This window comes from Mauremys mutica, chromosome 7 (genome assembly GCF_020497125.1).
Source record: "Mauremys mutica isolate MM-2020 ecotype Southern chromosome 7, ASM2049712v1, whole genome shotgun sequence".
Taxonomy (NCBI): Eukaryota; Metazoa; Chordata; order Testudines; family Geoemydidae; genus Mauremys; species Mauremys mutica.
Window position 1 is genome coordinate 94,217,402 of NC_059078.1, and position 8,501 is coordinate 94,225,902.

General features: G+C 43.1%; 1 pseudogene; it reads left to right on the forward strand.

Annotated features, from left to right (window-relative positions):
- The first annotated feature begins 1,117 nt into the window (after positions 1–1,117).
- LOC123375152 lies at positions 1,118–1,377 on the forward strand (annotated as a pseudogene).
- The last annotated feature ends 7,124 nt before the right edge of the window (positions 1,378–8,501 follow it).

Below are 8,501 nucleotides of genomic sequence, written 5' to 3' on the forward strand. Positions count from 1 at the left end.
ATGTTCTGAGGTTCCACCACTTTCCCCTAGTGCAGGCTCCTTCACTGCAACATTGTCCCACACCATGTCTAAGTGATTTCAGTTCTGGTGATCACTGAGCAAAACAAGGACTCTCTATAGAGTTTAATCAGCTCGGTCTTTCAACAGTGGAGAAAAGAGGATCAAATTGTGCCTAAGACTTAGGCAGAGCCCACGCCACCGGGTAGGAACACCTGTCCCCACTCTCTCTCTCTCTCTCCTTCACTGGGATTTGACATCTTTCCCCCTGCTTAGCAACTGAGATTCAGTTTCGGGTGACCCCCTCAGTCAAAGCAGGCTAAGTACAGTTCTGCTGCCCTTTACTCATACAGTGAGGGTAACATTTCATTACCCTTGCACTCAATACTAAATTGGTTTGTAACCCAGCACCAGCCCAAATTGGTCACTTTGGCAAAGCAGCTCCACCTGTTGAATACCTAGGCAGAATAGGTGTGTTTATGCAATTACAGTCTGTTCTTGAAGTCTTTTCCCCCCCGCTCATCACTAGATGGCACGGGAGAGCTCATTCAGATCCTGCTTATACATGAGCTCCTTCTCCGCCTCGGTGGGTTCTGCACGTCCTCTTAGCAGCGGGCTAGGGGTTTCCTCTCTCCCTAGGAATTTCCCCGCACCCCTGGGTTTATTGCCCCCACATTGTCTGGGGGGGGGAGCCTCTTAGTCTCTGGTGACTCCTCCAGGTATAGTGGCAGCAGGCCAGGCACCCAGTTCAATCTCTGTCCTCTGTCGGGGTCTCTTCTCCCCAAACCTCTGGGGCATGGAAGGGCTGTACACCCTGTTGAATAGAATTTCCCCTGCTCTTCACCTCTGTACCTGTGAGGTTTGTCTCCGGTGTTTGTCAGTGTCTGCACTGTCCAGCTCTCCAGTAGCACGCCTGCTCCCCACAGCTCCTATTGCGTGCACCTATCTGACTGGAGGGGAGGCTTTTAACAGGTTCTGGCAGAACCTTGATTGGCCCCAGATGTCCTAATTAACCTGGAGTAACCTGCTTATCCTGGGGCTAATATACCTGCCTGGGCGCACGTGCAGTCCAGCAAGTAATTTTTGTTTTTACTGTTGCCTTGTGCCAGGCTGCGTTACCATGAGCTTGCCCCTGAACCTCAACCCCTTCCTGAATGGGATGACGGGAAGCCGGTGATGGTGAAGCTGAAGTGGGGAATGGAGTACAAGGGCTACCTGGTGTCTGTCAATGGCTACATGAACATGCACCTTGCAAACACAGAAGAATACATAGATGGTGCATTGTCAGGACACCTTGGTGAAGTTTTGATAAGATGTAATCACTTCCTGTACATCAGAGGAATAGAAGAAGAAGAAGAAGATGGAGAAATGAGAGAATAAGTTTGTATATTTCTGGAAAATAAAGATCAGTTTTTCACAAAAAAGAAAAATCACTCTCCTATAGCTGTCTGGCCTCACCCCATCACACATGAAACTATGCAATTCAGTGATACTTCTAGGATCACATGGCCTTCCTCTCCTGTCAGAAAGGTACTTCAGGAAATAAAAAGCATAGAGTCTAAATATCATAAACCTCTACTACAGTATGTTGAATTAATGCAATATTATACATCGAATTCCAGACCCAGAAGAATCAGATGACTCCTTCTCCATGTCCCTGTTCTCACATTTATTATTTAATAATGAAAGACCTCTCTTGGTCAAATTCCTTATTAGCATAATTATGTGGCCTTCAATTTCAGGCATCAGAAAATTTTGCCCAATATTAAAACATCTCTTATCACTACATCAGAATGTCCATAGTGGGTCAGACCAATGGTCCATCTATCACAGAATCTTGTGTTCTGACTGTGGACAATGCCAGATGCTTCAGAGGGAACGAGGAGAACAGGCTATCATTAAGTGGTCCATTCCCAACTTCTGGCAATCAGAGGCTAGGGACACTCAGAGCACGGGGTTGCATCCCTGACCATCTTGGCTAATAGCCATTGATGAACCTATCCTCCAGGAACCTTTCTAGTTCTTTTTGATCCCCATTATAGTTTTGGCCTTTACAACATCCCCTGGCAATGAGTTCCACAGGTGTACTGTGCCTTGAGTAAGTAGTACTTCCTTTTGTTTGTTTTGACCCTACTGCCTATTAATTTCATTGGGTGACCCTTGGTTTTTGTCTTATGTGAAGGAGTAAAGAACACTTCCTTATTCACTTTCTCCGCCTCATTCATGATTTCATAGACTCTATCATATCTACTCTTAGATATCTCTTTTCTGAGCAGAAAAGTCCCAATCTTTTTAAACCTCCTCATTTGGAAGCTGTTCCAAGCCCTTACTCAATTTTGTCATCCTTCTCTGTACCTTTTCCAATTCTAATACTTTTTTTTAAGATGGGGTAACCAGAATTGGATGCAGTTTTCAAGGTGTGAGCATGCTATGGATTCATACAGTGAAATGATGATCTTTTCTGTATTATCTATCTGTTTTCTAATTGTTCCTAACATTGTTAGCTTTATTGACTCCAAGACCTCTTTCTTAAGTAACAGCTCATTTAGTATGTATACTTGGGATTATGTTTTCCAGTGTGCATTACTTTGCATTTATCAAAAATTGAATTTCATCTGCCATTTTGTTGTCCAGTCACCCAGTTTAGTAAAATATCTTGGGCTGTTGATTGATCACAGTTAACTAACACAATTAATTTTTTTAGTTAATCGTGATTAATCGCAATTTTAATTGTGCCGTTAAACAATAGAATACCAATTGAAATGTATTAAATATTTTTGTTTGTTTTCTAAATTTTCAAATATATTGATTTCAACTACAACACAGAATACAAAGTCAACAGTGCTCACTTTATATTATTTTTATTACAAATATTTGCACTGTAAAAACAAAAAAAATACTATTTTTCAATTCACCTCATACAAGTAATGTAGTGCAATCTCTTTATGGTCAAAGTGAAACTTACAAATGTCGATTTTTTTGTTTGGTTACATAACTGCACTCGAAAACAAAACAAGATACAATTTTTGGACTTGTAGGCTCTCTCAGTCCTACTTCTTGTTCAGCCAGTTGCTAAGTTTGTTTACATTTACGGGAGATAATGCTGCCCGCTTCTTATTTACAATGTCACCTGAAAGTGAGAACAGGTGTTGCATGGCACTTTTGTAGCCAGCATTGCAAGGTATTTACATGCCAGATGTACTAAAGATTCATATGCCCCTTCATGCTTCGGCCACCATTCCAGAGGACATGTTTCCATGCTGATGTTGCTCATTAGAAAATTAATGCATTCAGGGGTGGCTCCAGACCCCAGCACGCCAAGCGCGTGCTTGGGGCGGCATGCTGCGGGGGGTGCTCTGCCGGTCGCCGGGAGTGCGGCAGGCGGCTCCGGTGGACCTCCCGCAGGCGTGCCTGCGGAGGGTCCGCTGGTCCCCCGGCTCCGGTGGTCAATCAAAGCCGTGGGACCAGCAGACCCTCCGCAGGCACGCCTGCGGGAGGTCCACCGGATCCGCCTGCCGCCCTCCCGGTGACCGGCAGAGCGCCCCCCGCAGCATGCCGCCCTGCTTGGGGCAGCGAAATTTCTAGAGCCGCCCCTGAATGCATTAATTACATTTGTTGCTGAACTCCTTGGGGGAGAATGGTATGTCTCCTACTCTGTTTTACCCACATTCTGCCATATATTTCATGTTATAGCACTCTCAGATGATGACCCAGAACATGTTCATTTTAAGAACACTTTCACTGTAGATTTGACAAAACGCAGAGAAGGTACCAATGTGAGACTTATAAAGATAGCTACAGCACTTGACCCAAGGTTTAAGAATCTGAAGTGCCATCCAAAATCCAAGAGAGATGAGGTGTGTAGCATGCTTTCAGAAGTCTTAAAAGAGGAACATTCTGATGAGGAAACTACAGAACCTAAACCACCAAAAAAGAAAATCAACCTTCTGCTGGTGGCATCTGACTTAGATGATGAAAATGAACATGCATTGGTTTGCACTGCTTTAGGTTGTTATCGAGCAGAACCCATTATCAGCATGGACACATATCCTCTGGAATAGTGGTTGAAGCAAGAAGGGACATATGAATCTTTAGTGCATCTGGCACATAAATATCTTATGATGCCGGCTACAACAGTGCCATGCAAATGCCTATTCTCACTTTCAGGTGATATTGTAAACAAGAAGCAGGTAGCATTATCTTCTGCAAATGTAAACAAACTTGTTTTCGGAGCAATTGGCTGAACAAGAAGTAGGACTGAGTGTACTTACACGCTCTAAAGTTTTACATTGTTTTATTTTTGAATGCAGTTATTTTTTGTACATAATTCTACATTTCTAAGTTCAACTTTCATGATAAAGAGATTGCACTACAGTATTTGTATTAGGTTAATTGAAAAATATTTCTTTGGTTTTTACAGTGCAAATATTTGTAACTGAACACTTTGTATTCTGTGTTGTAAGTGAAATAAATATATTTGAAAATGTAGCAAATATCCCAAACTATTTAAATAAATGGTATTCTATTATTGTTTAACAGTGCGATTGATCACGCGATCAATCACAATTACTTTCTTTAATCCCTTGACAGCCTTAGTAAAATCTTTTTGTAGCTCTTTGCAGTCTGCTTTCGACTTAACTATTTTGCATAATTTAGTATTGTCTGCAAGTTTTTCCCTTCACTGTTTACCTCTTTTTCCAAGATCATTTATGAGTATGTTGCACAGCACTGGTCCCAGTACAGATTACTGGGAGACACCACTACCTACTTGTCTCCCCATTCTGAAAAATGAGCATTTATCCTTATCCTGTCTCTTGTCTTTTCCTGTCAGTTACTCATCCATGAGAGGATCTTTTCTCTTATCCCATGATTACTTATTTTGCTTACAGCTTTCTAAAAGTCCAAGTACGCTATATTGACTGGATCACCCTTATCCACATGTTTGTTGACTCACCCTCAAAGAATTCTAATAGATTGGTGAGGCATTATTTCCCTTTAGAAAAGCCATATTGACTCTTCCCCAACAAATTGTATTTGTCTATGTATCTGAGAATTCTGTTCTTTAATATAGTTTCAGTCAGTTTGCCTGATACTAAAGTTAGACTTATGGACCTTTAATTGCTAGAGTCGCCTCATGATCCTTCTTTAAAAATCACCATCATATTAGCTTTCCTCCAGTCATCTGGTACAGAAGCAGAATTAAAATGATAGATTACACACTACAGTTAGTTCTACAGTTTCATATTTGAGTTCCTTCACAACTCTTGGTTGCATACTATCTGGTCCTGGTGACTTATTACTGTTTAATTTTTGTCCCTGTAGCGGGCCGGTGTGGCTCCCCTCCTCCCCGGGGAGGGTTGAGCCCCGGACACAGGAAGGGGCGGGGCTACAGAGCGGTGAGCCCGTCCCTCAGAGGGTCAGGCGGTGACCCGGAAGGATAAAAGCCGGCCATTCCAGCTCAGTTGGCGCCCAACCACCGTGGGGAGCAGACCTGCCTGAGGGAGCTCCTGATGGGGAAACCGCTGGAGTCCAGGGCAGCTGCCCGGACTGGCCGGAGATCCCCCTCACTCGCTACTGGGAAGACCTGCCGGAGCTTTCCCGCACCACCTACGAGGAGGAGCCACCAGGAACTTCCCCGCTACCTTGCTGTTACCCTGAGGAACCCCTGGAGCAGAACTGGCTGGACTTCCCCGAGGAACTACCAGATCTACCCCCCAGCCCGGGTTGTGAGGAACCCATGCAGTGGGACTTCCCGGGACCGGACGCCGTGGACCAGGTAGGACCCGAGGGGGATATTGGAAGTGGCCCGGGGGCAGCCGACCTCAGTCAGGCTGCTGACCAGACAATACCCATGTCAGTGTGTTGCGGTCAGGATCCCCACTGACCGTCAGCGGTAACGACCACTGCCTAGGGCCCCGGGCCGGGACACTGGAGTGGGTGGGCCTGTGTCCCCCCTGCCACCCCACTTACGGGTGGCAGTTATCCCCCTCATCCTATTGCTCAGCCCTGCTACAAGAGGCCTGAGCTTCCCCTGTACTGTTTACTGCTCAGCCCTGCTACAAGAGGCCTGAGCTTCTTTGTACTGTTTATTGCTCAGCCCTGCTACTAGAGGCCTGAGCTCCCTTGTACTGCTTACTGCTCAGCCCTGCTGCAAGAGGCCTGAGCTCCCTTGTACTGTTTACTGCTCAGCCCTGCTGCCAGAGGCCTGAGCTCCCCCCAGTACTGTTTCCTGCTCCACCTTGCAGCCAAAGGCCAGAGCCCCAGTAGACTCTAACTCTGTTGTCTAGCCTTAAAGGGACAGGGCAGAGCCTACGTGAGACCAGCGGGCCGGTGTGGCTTCCCTCCTCCCCTCAGAGGGTTGAGCCCCGGACGCACCCCGTTACAGTCCCCCTATAGCTTGCATTTGCTGTTTGGTAATATTACCATTTGTTTCCCAAGAACTGTGATCAAAGAAAGTGATGAGCCATCCAACTTAATTTTGTATATTTAGTCAGAATGAAGAACTGACATTATACAATATTTTGCTCTGCTACAGAATCAGTATTTTTAGAAGTTTGTGTCAAGAAAAAATTCTAAAATCTATAAAAACATTTTCACATAAAGAGTTCTTAGGTTTTTCCTTCATATTTTCATAAGATATTTTTATATAAACATGTTGCTTTTTAACTCATTGCTTAGTCATGTATTGAAGTTTTAATGCTATTTGTAATAGGATATATAGTTATTCTTTTCTAAACCAGAATTTAGTGATATTAGAAATAAAAGCATCCAGACATACAGGATTGAGGAAAAGATGGCCAGGAGGTAAACTGGGAAATTATCTGAGTAACTAGGAAGAATTAGCATATAATTAGTTTCTCAGGAACTTGGTTCTATTGTCGTACTCTGGAACATGAGCTGGAAGTTCACTCCCATCAGATACAGAAGAATTCATTTTTAAAATTTCATTATGGAGGCATGGTGGCCTCTCTATAGTAAAGGTTGCAGCCGGCTTCCATCATTAAGCCATATCTTCTTTTTTCCCAATTCAGTTTTGACACGGATTTTAGAAGCGAATATTTCATGAGACATACAAAGTTACAAATTAATGCTTTATACCACTTAGCAGGTGGCATTACCCTGTTTCAGGTGGCAGAAAACATTACCTCCTACTTCAGGCTATTTTCATGACAGTGACCATTAAAATAGTACAAGAATGTAAGTGGGAGAGGGAGGAAGTAAAATGGTAATCCAAATGACATCTTTAAAATCTGTTGTCTCATGATCCTTCAGTGTCACTAACAAATGTCACATAGCTCTGGAGAGCTGAAAAATCGTAAGTCTCTGATCATATCCAGCATTAGGTCATAAGTATGAAGGCTCATGAAAGATAACAGACTTTATAAAACAACACATCCCTCAGCACTGAACTAGGAACTGAATATAGCAAGTCTTAGTTATTGGAAAAGTAATTGCAATGCTTGTAATTGTATATTAACCACTCATTGCACAAAATATTATATGCTGAATATTTCTGATTAATGTAGCCTTATCTTGTGTGTTTATTCAAATCTTATTTATTCTATTCCCTTTGCCAACAAACAACAACTCTGTGTTTTTCAAGGTAGTATACAGTGCTGTGCTGACAATTACCAATATCCGTTACTCAAACTACAGCTGGCCAAAAAAAAATCAATTTAATTACTTCCCTTTATCATAAAAAGGTTATTTTGTCTAAACCAAAACATTTCACAGAAACAGAAAATAAGAGCGGGAATGCCAAGCGATTGGGCCCTCACCAGAGAAATAGAAAACCCAAGTTCTAGTCCTGGCCCTGCCTGATTTGGAGCAGGGATTTAGTGCCCTGGAGTCAGTCTCTCACCCCAGCCCTATGAATAAGTTATACAAAGCAGAACAGTGGCAACAAGAGACTGAAAGAGAGACACTGTGGGCAAGTTTCTGCTCTGAACCAGGCAGCGCAGAGACTTGAATATGGGTCTCTCAAATCCCAGGCAAGTGTTATTCTGGAGTGAGAGTCACTGATGATTCCCTCCCCCATAAAGCTTCTAAAGGTCACATATTGTTCTGCATTGGAATGAAACATTTCAAAATCCCCACACACAAACCAAAAAAAATTAATTTGTTAATCAGAATTTTTGTTTTCTGGTCAGCCTTACTCACCATTACTCTTCTTGTGTCCAAATTATATGTGCCACTAATCTCAGCATCCACTTCCAATGTATATGCCTTTCTAGGTCAGAAATAATCCTCTGCTCTGGCCACTTCTTGGACTTTGAAATGTGAGAACTGCTTCTGAAACCCATTGGACATTTCAGTTTTTATCTTTTGTGATTGTACAATGGAATAATATGCCTGTTTTGTGTCTTGGCATCTTTTGAGTGTGCAAATGTATAATTCATGGGAAAGACAGACAGTAAATAAATTAATAATATATAATTCTTGTTCCTTAAAACCAGGCTGCTTAGCAACACGGGTTACCAGGAACATGAAGACATTTCCCTACC